General features: G+C 42.7%; 1 protein-coding gene across 4 annotated transcripts in view; it reads right to left on the bottom strand.

The window, feature by feature from the left end:
• DSE (dermatan sulfate epimerase) overlaps positions 1 to 12,496 on the bottom strand; it is a 57,120-nt gene that overhangs the window by 23,922 nt on the left and 20,702 nt on the right. The window lies entirely within an intron of this gene.

The following is a 12,496-nucleotide window of genomic DNA, read 5'->3' as shown; positions in this document are numbered from 1 at the left end:
TATTAGAATCCATGAAGTAGGAGGGAATTATTAGAGGCATTTCATTTATTGACCAAATTTAGGAGCAATATTTTTTGCCAGGATTGCTCTTGTTAAAGTCCTCATCTTAATGTTTCATCATTCTCACTGTCCTTTAAGGGTATGGTACATGATCAGATTTGGGTAAAAGAGCAGTTGAAGTATTTTGCTATGATTCCATAGAAATGACTTAAAACTCTTCCCTGGATTTGTGTTAAAAGGTTAACCCCCCACTCCCCACCACCACCTCTGCTGATCCAGCTGTAAATGGTTACTTAGTCACTCACATTGAGATGTCAAGGGTGGCTGGATGTGAGGTTATATGTATCTCTTCCTTGTGTGCCATTTCTACAGAAAATGATGTGATCCAGGGATTTCAAATAGGAATGCATAGTGTCAAAAGCTAGGGACAGACATTCAGAAAGCCTGAGCTTGAATTGATTCAATCTTTGCAGCTTAGTCTAACCTGGATAGGCTGAGTCAGTTTGTACCTGTACAGACATCCCAGAAATGCAGGCAGGCACATGCTCGTAGTAGCTTAGGCTAGAAGCCAGGGGGTACTAAAGCAGTCCTCCCCTCCCTTCCACAGTGCTGAACTGAGGAGAGCGTGGTCAGGCCCCAGCAGAATGCTCCGATTAGGGAGAGGTTCCCCGCTTCTAACCAGCCCAGCAGGGAATTGATAACAGAGTTTTTATCATCCCTACTCAGTGTTTATCTGACCATTAAAAAAACAATGGAGGGACATTTACCAGCTACCTGTTGATTCTGCCTTTGTCCTGTCTGCCACAGCAGAGCCATAGCCAACATGTGGTCTGCTAGCTCAGGGTTTTCAACTTTTTTTAATAAGTATAACCCCAGCAGCCAGCTGTGGAGCAGAGGGAAGTGGGTGGGAGGAGCATGGCATGCGACTGGATGCAGAGTGGCGGCAGTGTGGGGTGGTGGATGGTGGCAGCAGCCACCTTTGTGTGCAAACTCCCCCCCACTCCACCCATATCTAACCATCTGGGAGGCGCCTGTACAGCCCACAGAGGGGTGCTGCTGCCCTCGTTTCACCCTGGCCCTGCTCCTTGGAGGTGGCATCATGGTGTGCTGGGTGGCGGTGCTCCATCCCTGCCTGCGCATACACCCTATGGCCTTCCCTAGTTCTCCCAGGGGTACGCATACCCCCATTTGACAACCCTTGTACTAGCTAATGTTGAGAGGTGTCTGTGTAAGGCAGAGCAGATGGGGTGAGTAGGAAGAAGCCAGGCAGACTCCTGCAGTCTCTGCTGAGCTCCAGCCAAGGATCAGAGGGGAGGGGCCAGCTCTGCTGTAGAGCAGAGAGCCCCACCCAGTCCAGAGAGCATGCTGGGGGAGTCTGGTTTAACTTAAACCAGAAAGGGGTTGGGACAGACATTACATAAACCAGTTTTAGCCAAATCAGTTAAATCTGATGCTATGTTCAACCAGATTTATCTCAAACCAGTTCCAGCCATTTTCAAACTGATATATGTGCATTGAATGTCTGTTCTGTTACAGGTTTAAACCAGTTTCTGATCACTTAAACTGGTTTATGTGTAATGTCTGTCCCTAGCCAAAAACATCCTGACTGTTGTGCTCTTTCTGAGGTCTTTGCAACAGAAGAATTACTTCATTATATCTCTGTAATCAAATCAAGTGAAAACTAAGAGCTGGCATTTTCTAAAGCATGCCTTGAGCCTAACAAAGGTGAATCTGAATTCCTAAATTTTAGGAAACAGGGAACACTGATGCTCTTATCCAAGCAGTATGGTTTTTTAAATGCTATTTTGGCATGAGGTAAAATAGCATCTGGTTTGGATTTAACACCCTGTGCCATCCAATTTAATTTACTGGGATTCTATTAGGGCAAAGAAGGACAGGGAGAAGTTTTGGACAGGAAATGAAGATAAAAGGGTTTAAGATAGGTAAGGCCAATTAAAATTATGGTTGTAGGCTGTGGCTAACACTTTTCCTTTTGTAAAAAGTCCCTTGAGATCTTTAACAATCATGGAGAGACCAAGAAAATATGGCCTTGTGTAGATGAAACGAGAGGCGTGTGTGCATGACATTTTAAAGTGGGCTAAATGTTTTTGCACTGCTTTAATGGTGTTGGTTTTTGCATGCCTCAGCAGCCTATTGCGCATTAATTCCAGCTGCTGTAGGAAATTCGGTGGTGTAATGCACCTGAAATGACTTGGGGCACAGCAAACTAAAACTCCTTTACGGCCATGGAGCAAAGAACTGGGCTCCGTGTAGCTCCACAGCTCTGCAGGAATCCCTGTAGGGACCCTTGCAGCAGCCTGCAAAAGCAGGGTCCTCCCAAGAAATGTGGTGAGCCTGATCTTTTTTTCCAGCCCCCGGAGCCTGCCTGCTTGCCTGAGCTGTGTGGGGGCCTGGTGCTTCCCTCCACAACTGCAGTGCCCCCCAGGATCGCCCACGTCAGGTGCCTGTGGGCAAGTGCCACCCGGGAGGGGGGCCGCCGCTGCTGCGGAGGGAAGCACTGGCTCCCTTGCAGCCCCAGCACCACTCTGCCTACCAGCAGCTTCCCCTCCCCTCCCCACTGCTGGAGAGGCCGGTAAGTCAGCAGGGTGTGTGCACAACATGGGGGTTTAATCAGTCCTAAATTGAAGTGGTGTTTTTTAAAACCTGCTGCTTCAATTTAGAGCCCCCATTTTGTCTACACACATCATTTCTTGATTTGATGACTCTTTAACCTCATGGTTAGGACATTCAGTTGGGCCGTATCCTCTTTGCCAATGGATAGCAAATATATAATTATTTCATGCAAAGTGGAACAGTATCAACAAGACAAAATGAGACCCAGCCTTCCTGCAGTACCCCAGGGCATTTGTACATATGCTCAAAGAGGCATGGGGTGCTTGTTAATGATCTGAGAGCCACCCTAATTAAAGCATCCAAACATCACATTGATCATGCTGAAAAATGGCAGCGGGGGTGCTTTAACTAAAGCTCATTGAATGAGCTATAGTTAAAGCATCCCCACCACCATTTTTTAGCGCAGGGATGCTGATACATGTGACACTGGAGCCTGCTGGAGCATGGTAATTACTACACTGCAGCAGACTCAATGAATTAATTACAGTGCACTGGAGCATCCTCAGTGCATGTGTATAGGCACCCCCAGTGTCTGGTGAATAGAGTGCTCTTCTGGGAGGTGGAAGATATAAGTTCAAAGCTGATAGACAAAGGAGGTAACTGAACAGAGGTCTATTACCTGCTGAGCAAGTGCCCTGTACACTGGAATTTTGAATAAAAGGACATAGCTATTTCTGGTTGTATTATGGTAATCCAGCTCTTAATCTTACAAGTTCCTGGCAACAAAATACTTTATATCCAGTCAAATGGCATATTTAGTTTGGTATGAAAAGAAATGAAATATTTCATTTTCTCCAGTGACAAATACACAAAAGCGTTAACTTTTGTTCGGTCCAAACCAATCAATATTTTTCTCCTGTTTTCGGCAGCGGGGGGGAGGGGGCGGTTACTGTTACACCAATTTATCAATTATCTACACACCCCTAGTGCTTGGCAGATTGCAGGGAATGGCTCTGAAAAAAAAAAAACTTTCAAAAGTTGAATGTGGCCATTTATATGGGAGTAAGGGAGAAAAAGCTGTGGTCACACAACTTTTCCTGGTTCTGCTGCAGCAGCCACAAGCCATTCCCAGATGTCCTATTGGCAGATGTTGCTTCACAACAAAGGGAATGAAGTTCTAACAGCTTTGTTCATTTCAGCCCAGTTTGAAACAAGAAAAGAGGCGGAGCAGAGCATGCATGGGCAGCATGCCCTTGAGTGCAGAGAACACCTACAAGCGTGGTATGTGGCACCAAAGATGTGTTTGTGACATCACATACCGCATGGCCGTGTTTGCCTGGATATGGCCTATATATCCATGTAGTCAGATTTCAGAATTGTATCTTTTATTAGAAAAATGATTCTTTGGGATTGACTGTTCTATTTAATCATGTATCTTCTGCTTTTGTAATGGCTGGGACAGTTTAGGAATAGTGCATCATGCATCTTGCACAGAGCTAGAAGAGATGACCTTTGGGTCTGTTGAAAAGCTCATTTTGGTAGTCTAGTGTGCTATAACAAAGGGTGGTGCCAAGCAGAAACAGCAATTATTTTATATTATTTTACTATTTCAACAGACTTTCTAATACTGTGTAGCAAATGTTTAAACCAGACATTCCACAAAATGAGCTCACTGTACTTAGGCAGAGCCACAAAATCAAGGCTTAATTGTATTTTAAAAAAAAGATATAAAGAAAGCATTGGCACTATGTTAGCTACTGTTAACAATAGCTATTGACTAGTTAGACAAGGTTCTTTGGGTGAATTTGATATCTTTTATTAGACCAACTAAATAGTTGGAGAACAATTTTTAAGCAAGCTTGCAGGTTCATAACCCTTCGTCAGGCTAAGGAAGTTTCAGCAGTTGGTGTGTGCTCTTCCTGGTTGGAATGAAAAGTAAAAAGGCCAGAGGTGGTGCTGGTGTGCATACAAGACAGGCAGTCAGTGAAAATCTAGATTGAGGAGTCAATGGCATGAAATGCAAAACCTGCCAGCACATCTCCACCACCCCCACAATCACTACACCCCACAACAGAGCCATCAGCATTCCTGGATCTTATAGCTTCACCTCCAGAAATGTAATATATCTCATCCAAAGCACAAAATGCCCAGATGGAAAATACACAGGTGAGACCAAACAACAACTGAACACCAGAATAACGCACACTGGAAATCTATCGAAGACAGGAATACTCAATTACCTGTGGGGGCACATTTCTCACAAGAAAACCACTCTCTCTCCAATCTCTCAGTCCTGATCCTCAAAGGAAACTTACAAAACACTTCCCAGAGATGAGCCTATGAACTGCACTTCATCAACCTCCTGGATACTAAAAATCATGGACTAAATATAGACATTGGATTTATGACACATTATAACCTACCTGACATATGACTCGCCAGCTACTTCTCCACTACTCATCCCCCTTCTCTCCCCCACACCCAGCCTGTCTCTCACCCATTGACTCCTCCATCTATATTTTCACTGTATGCATACCAGCACTGCCTCTGGCTTCTTTACTTTTCATTCCATCCAGGAAGAGCACACACCAACTGCTGAAACTTCCTTAGCCTGACGAAGGGTTATGAACCTGCAAGCTTGCTTAAAAATTGTTCTCCAACTATTTAGTTGGTCTAATAAAAGATATCAGATTCACCCAAAGAACCTTGTATGCCTATGTCCTTAGACCAACACGGCTACAACTGACACCCCTGTAACACTGAATAGTTACACACTCAAATTTAATTTTCAAATGATATGTATTTTTGTTACAGTTTTCACATTCTGTCTCTTTATTTTTATGAAGGCATGGATAAGTCAAATTAACTCTGTATCCTTCATGCCTCTCTTACAGAAGTGTCCATGACAGTCCTATAAATCCCTATTGATCATTATTTGAAGGTAGATGATGGCAGATTCTCATTACTCTGACAGATGTTCCAGCTTTCAGAGACCAACATAAAACTTTAAAGGTATGGTGCACTGAACAGTAGAAAGACACTGCTAGATGTGATACTGTGAGCTCCATATGTTTTAACAAGCAAAAAATAACAGAAGGCTTCTAGTTAGTGAGGAAAAATCAAGACTGTTATGTCACAGTCCCCTGTAAATCACCACTTCATTCATTTCTATTTTTGGGGAAAGTATATTTTTTTGGAAACTATATTTTTTTTATATAACAAGCCCATGAAGGAGGATTTATTTCATATTCTCCTTGTTATATGCTGACAAAATGTTTGTATTAAAAATGGTCCATGGACTGTGCAAATAATATTAAACTCTAGTACACTGACTGACAAAATTTCTCAGTGTAACAAGGATGCAGAATTTGCCATTTTGCAGAGCATTGGTGTTTCCATCTGTAAGGCAAGCTTTTTTTGTCCAAAATATAAAATCTGACTAAAATCTTTCTACATGTTGGGGGACTCTAATTACATCACTCAATTCTGGAAGAGGTTGAGAAGGCATATGGAAAGAATCACTATTACACATCCCATCAGCCAAAAATGCATTCTAGCAAGGGAGTGTTCTAGAGACCAGTGACAGATAAAACGCCATGGAGCTTTAACCTTGATAAATATCCTCTGTTTTTTGTAAGAAGCTGCTCAGATAACATACTATAGTGCTAATATAATTTGCTACAAACTTTCCCTGAAATCCCAAACAATTTAACATATCAAATCCCAGGAAAATTAAACAAATTCATTGATGCTGTCTAAAAAGGGTCCCTTTGCCTCCCTTTAAGGTCCAGTGCAAAAATTTTCATATAAGACTGATATTTTGAAGTACTTTTTCCATCTTTCTGTAGTCCAAAGTATGGTCTGCTTACATATCACTACTTTAATAATTGACTATGCTTACCCATAGCCTGTTGTCTTTTGCTTAATCTAATAATAAATCATTGACAAAGATATCGGCTGTGTGTAGACAAAACGAGAGGCATGTGGGTATGGCGCTTTGAAGTGGGCTAAATGCTTTTGCACCACTTTAATGGTGTTGGTGTTTGCATGCCTCAATGGTGTAATGCGCATTATTTCCAGGCACTGTAGGAAATTTGGTGGTGTAATGCACCTTAAATGACTTGGGGCACTGCAAACTAAAACTCCTTCAAGGAGTTCAAGGAGTTTTAGTTTGTTGCCCCTACAGCTGCGGAGCGAAGCACTGGGCTCTATGCAGCTCCGCGGCTCTGCAGGAAGCCCTGCAGACAGCCTGGCAGCATCCCAGGAAAACAGGCTCCACCCAAGAAAAACGGCAAGCCTGATCTTTTTTTTCCCCCCCGGAGCCTGCCTATCTGCCTGAGCTGCGTGGGGGCCTGGTGCTTCCCTCCGTGCCTGTGGTGTCCCTGGGACCGCCTGAACCGGGTGCCTATGGGCAGGTGCTGCCTGGGGGTGGGAGATGACACTGCTGTGGAGGGAAGCACTGGCTCCCCGGTTCCCCACAGCCCAAGGACTGCTCTGCCCACTGGCAGCTCACCCTCCCCTCCCTGCTGGAGAGGTAGGTAAGTCAGTGGGGTGTATGCATGACACGGAGGTTTAATCATCCCTAAATCGAAGCAGTATTTTTTAAAACTCACCTCTTCAATTTAGGGCCGACATTTCATCTACACACGCCCATTGTGACTACCAATACTCTGTTATCAGTAATATGCTATCAAATTTTTCTGTTGTAACGAACAGCTCAATTTTCTGTTAGACCACATGAACATGAATTGAATTAAGGTTTCACATAATAGTATTAGACTTCCATCTTTCATAATTACAGTAAAGATGAAAGTAGACTCAGGAAATGAAAAGATTCCCATTAACATAAAAATTAAATTTAAAAATAAAGAATTACTTTTTAATTTCTATATATCCTGCACTGCCCTAGAGCAGTAAGGATCAATCTTTTTGGCAGGTGTGCCACAAATTAACCTCATACCAAGCTGATCCCCTTCCCCTGCCCAATTTGCTGCTCTGCTTTCTGCTTCCTGCCCCATCTGTTGCTTCTGCCCAGTTTGTCACTAGGCTGACTGTCCTGTCACTGGTCTGTCCCATGCTACAAACAGAGGCTGTCTCTGTTACTTGTGGCACAGGTGCAACAGGTTGGCCACTCCTGCCTTAAAACAGAGGTTGACAAGATACAGCCAGAGCCAAATCTGGTCTCTGGACCTTTGGATCAAGCTAGCAGAGCCATGGCTTTGACAGCATTTGATTGTGAGGGGCTCTGGGGAGTTCTCCCTGTACCATACTACTGCCAGGCACCCGAGACTCCAGTGGAGACGGTGGTCTGCCCATATTGCACTGTAGTCAGGTGGCATGGACACTGGCAGTAGGGGTTGTGCCCACATCACGCTGCAGCCATGCAGCAGGCAGAAGCACTAGAGGGGACCAGGCCCACCTTCCTCTGACCCTAGCTGGGCCATTTCAGCCTCTCTGTTAGAAAGCTAACACCTGCCCTAGAACAATGATTTGTGACATGCTGAACCACATTTATTTTATTTAGTTTTGCAAACATCACCGATATGCCTTTCATTTTGGTTTTATTACAGATCTCAAACCTTATTTAAGTTCATTTAAAATATTTCTTAAATGAAGTGATTTGGACTTGGGGTTTTTAAAACTATGGTCGTTACTTTTAGATTCAAGGTAATTTTAGCAAAGATCACAGAGAAAATCCAGGTAGGACTGCCAAAGGGATCAAGTTCTAACAGCAAAACTTTAAAAGAACAGCAACAGACCAGATTTGAAACATTCCTTCTAATCAGATAAACACCTCTGGGGTAAAATGGGCTTCCATATGAAACTATGTACCAGCATCAAAACTATTAAATCAGTGGGGCTACACTCATTTAACAATATAGAAGGAATTCCTTTTTCCAAAGTTCCAGGCAAATTAGGTATAAGAAACTGCACTCCATGGGTGCGTCCAGATGCACATGGACATTTGGTTCACTGGGGACAAGCAGCAGCAGTGTACTTTCACTGGGGACAAGGAGCAGAGGTGTACCCAGGGAATGCCTGTGCCACAAGGGCTTTGGTGCGTGGCAAGTTGCCCCTTGTGAGGTAGGGAAGGCAGGACTAGCACTGGGCTGGGCCCAGCAGCCTTACCTGGGGTCCCGGGGCCTCCCAGGGCTGCAGCCGTGGTAATTCAGCTGTGTAGAGTCTGCCTGGCAGCACAGCAAGACAACAGGCAGCCTAGCTCCACTTTTCAGCAGCACGTGCTGGCTGAGCGTGTGTTGCTCCAGGTTCTTTCCCCATGGTTTTTTTTGACCCCTGGATATCCATTGGTCAAGAAAACATGCAGAAAGAAACCCCGGCACAGCATATGCTTGGGCAGCACACCACTGCAATGCAGAGAATACCAGACTGTGCAGTATGTGGTGCTGCAAATGTATTTGCAGCACCACATACCGCAAGGCTGCGCTCATCTGGATGTGCCCTATAGCAAAAGTCTTCTAAAGTTCCATTACTGTGATATTTCATGCACTACTGTATATAGATTCCTACACCAAACTCATCACAGTACTGTCCCTGTGCCCTCTATAAGTTTACTAAGCAATGCAAGTAACATCTGTCACACATTTGTTCTTTTCAGGGTAAGAATAGTATACAATGAAGTGTTCCATTTGGAAATTTTTGAGAAACGCCCCCCATACTTTAAATACAAATACGCACACATATACCCACTCCAACCTGCTTATTGGACTAGGGAAGTCAAATAAATATTCTTTCTATTTAGAGAAGGAGGTGTTGAGGTTTGTGATGGTTGCTGTTACTTCCTGAGGGAATTAATTCCACAGTCTGCAGTTGCTGTCTAAGCTGTTTTTTACCCATATTGTATAAAGTAGCTTGGTGCCAGAGAAGTAAAGTTGGTAACCACCATTTTTATCTTCAGGTGATCTTTTATCAGATATTCAAGATATTTTAGGATTGAAAGTCCCCGAGTGCCTGAAAGATTAGGACTGAGACCTTGATGAAAAACTTTGGACCATAAATTCCACCATAATGCCATGGATTGGCACTACAGAGCCTTTGCAAAGCAGGGAAAAATGAAAGGTGGGACACCTCAAAAAGCCCAAGAGCTAAATTCTCTCAACCTAGATACTAATACTGAGGAAAAAAACCCCACTCCGTGCAAGGGATTTTGACAGAAGTCAAAGGACAGAAACTTCTTCCAAGCTTACAGAGCAGTCCTGGATGATTTTTATTATTGATTGTCAGAAGTATGAATGCAATTGTCACACCACTATCTCTTGCTCAAAACTCCCTGTATAGGCACCTGGGCCAGGGACAGAAGTTACACATAAAGCACTTTTAAGTGATCAGAAACTGGTTTAAACCTGTAACAGAACATAACTTCAGTGCACATAAACCAGTTTCAAAATGGCCAAAACCAGTTTGAGGTAAACCTGGTTGAATGTAGTATAAGACTTAACCGATTGAGGTCAAACTGGTTTATGGAACTTGTGTCCTAGACCCCTTCCTGGTTCAAGTTAAATCAGAGTCCTCCAACATCCCAGCATTTCCAGAGTCAAAAGTACATGTTTATTCACTAGCAAATTGGTTCAATCTTCGCAGGTTGGACTAACCAGCAAAGATTGAATCAATTCAGGCTCCACCTTTTTGAATGTCTGTTCATAGCCCTGGATAAAGCTACTATTCTGTGGCATTCCCAGTTTAGTTTTTTGCATCCTCTGCCCACTCCCTTCCACCATCTGTTCTAATTCTAGCTCCTGAATCACCATGATTATTCAACAACTCAGTTCAAGGTGTGGTGACACTCACAGCACTGATGTCTTTCAAATCCTGAGACACCTTTGTGGAATGTTTACCTCACACTTAAAACAATTTTGTGACAACCAAAAATACCAGCAGAGGGTACTGGGAATTTCCTTGAGTATGAAAAGACATACAGAGAATACTTCCCTAGTGACAAGGCTTGATAAGGCTTCTTATGAGTTCTTTTTAATTATTATGGCTATTTATAAAGAGAACCTGACAGGAAATAGCATATTAAAAAGATTTAGGCAAGGACAAGCTAAAAGCAGATTTTGCAAAAGATCAATCACTGCTTTTACTTTTTAGAAACTATTTATGAAGAATACATACAAGTTCCTTTTTTAAAATCTGCATTCAATTCCTCTTTTCCTCTAACCTTCATCTCTCCTGTGCCTTTTTTTATATTAAAACCACAATTCTTAAAGCTGCTTCTTGTATGTTCAGGGACATTAAGGTGGAGTTTTGATGTTAATCTTGAATAATCTTGTCATTTGCTCTTATGCTGTATTTTCCAATTATATTTCATTACAGGGAACAAATAAGGAGGAAAGCACTGACCTCACAATAAGCCACTGTCTAAAGCACAGAGAGACAAATCACTCAATAACGTACTTGAACTGGGTTTGTAACATTTTCCCCTTAAAAGTTAAACTACAGGTCTGACGTGACATTTACTACTAAATATATGAAAATCAACAATGGCTGCACACTAAATATAGGGCTCGTATTAGAAATGTAAGATGCCAAACAAGGTTGGCTTATAAAGAAAAAAGGTGATCCAGGGCTTATACAGTAAAAGTAAATAGAATGAATGTATCCTCCCATACTTCAGGGATAGAAACAAGAAGTACTACAATAAACACCACCATCAAACACTATACTGTACTTCACTTAATTATTGGAACCTCTATACCTTAGGTGCCCTGTCCCATCAGGCTGATATAATTTGATTGGGTTTATGCATCCAGAATTACTACACAGTCAGTGGACCACCTAAAAGCAATCCAGAAATAGCAGAAGTGCCTAGAGGAAATGCTAAACACAGGGGTATGTCTGAATTCCTGTTCTTTTTAAGAACTCAGATGCCTGACTCAGGGTCTCCATTAGTTGCTTCCATTCACTTGTGATTCAGAACACTTCAGCATCTCCTACACTGAACTGGCTGGTGGTAGTGGCCATCTTCTGTACAATAGTCCAGTGATTTTGAGCACTCACCTAACTTTTGGGAGACCTGAGTCCTAGGCCCTTCTCAGCCTGAGGGAATTCTAATACAAATCTCCCACTTTCCAGAGAGCGCCCTAACCAGCAAGCTTTAGAATGGTTTGAGCAATGGTACCGTCCAATCCTCTGGTTGAAGTTGGGTTACTGAGCAGCCGAAATTTTAAAAAATCAAGGAGAGTAAGCAAGAAAAAGACTACCTATTAATCCAAATTTTTAAATCTTCAAGAGAGGGTTCATAACAGTAACTGGTGGCACACTAAACTTCAACAGATATAAGATATTTCATACTGTATTTAATCAAGAAAACACATTCTGTATTGTCATTGTGAGGGACAGTGGGTGCACTTACATGTAACCGAAAATATTGCACAGTACGGGTACATGTCTACACATGCACACCCATACTTGAGTGTAAATTTGATACTTGCATCATGCAGGTATCAAATTTATGCCCAATTAGTTACTGTACAGTAACACAGGGGGCCTCTGCTGACTTCAGTTTGGGACTAAAGTTAGTCCCAAGGGCTGGCAGCCATCTGGCCGAAAGCTGGAGCTCCCTCTGGTGGCCAAAGGGGCACATAGCAGGCTGCTTTAGTCCTAAATTTAGTCCTAGGTCACCTGCACGTGTAGATGCCAGCCTATTATCACTGTAAATTGCTGCACAGTAAATTTAAGCCGGCATAAATACACGTGTAGAAACCCCCAATAAGTATCAATCTTATGTAATTTGAAATTAAACATTTGAGATACACTGGTGTCTAACAAATGAAGACTATCTCCATTTGCTTTCTTTTTTAGCGAAATCCATCTAAGCAGGTCAGTCATTCTATCTATTTACAAGAGAGATACAAGGTAACACCTTAGATTAGACCTCTATTAGTATTTTCTAGTCCCCAAACTT

The sequence above is a fragment of the Crocodylus siamensis genome, chromosome 1, assembly GCF_052110815.1.
Source record: "Crocodylus siamensis isolate JL-2025a chromosome 1, ASM5211081v1, whole genome shotgun sequence".
Taxonomy (NCBI): Eukaryota; Metazoa; Chordata; order Crocodylia; family Crocodylidae; genus Crocodylus; species Crocodylus siamensis.
Note: the sequence above shows the minus strand (reverse complement) of the source record. Positions and strands in the feature narration are given on the sequence as shown.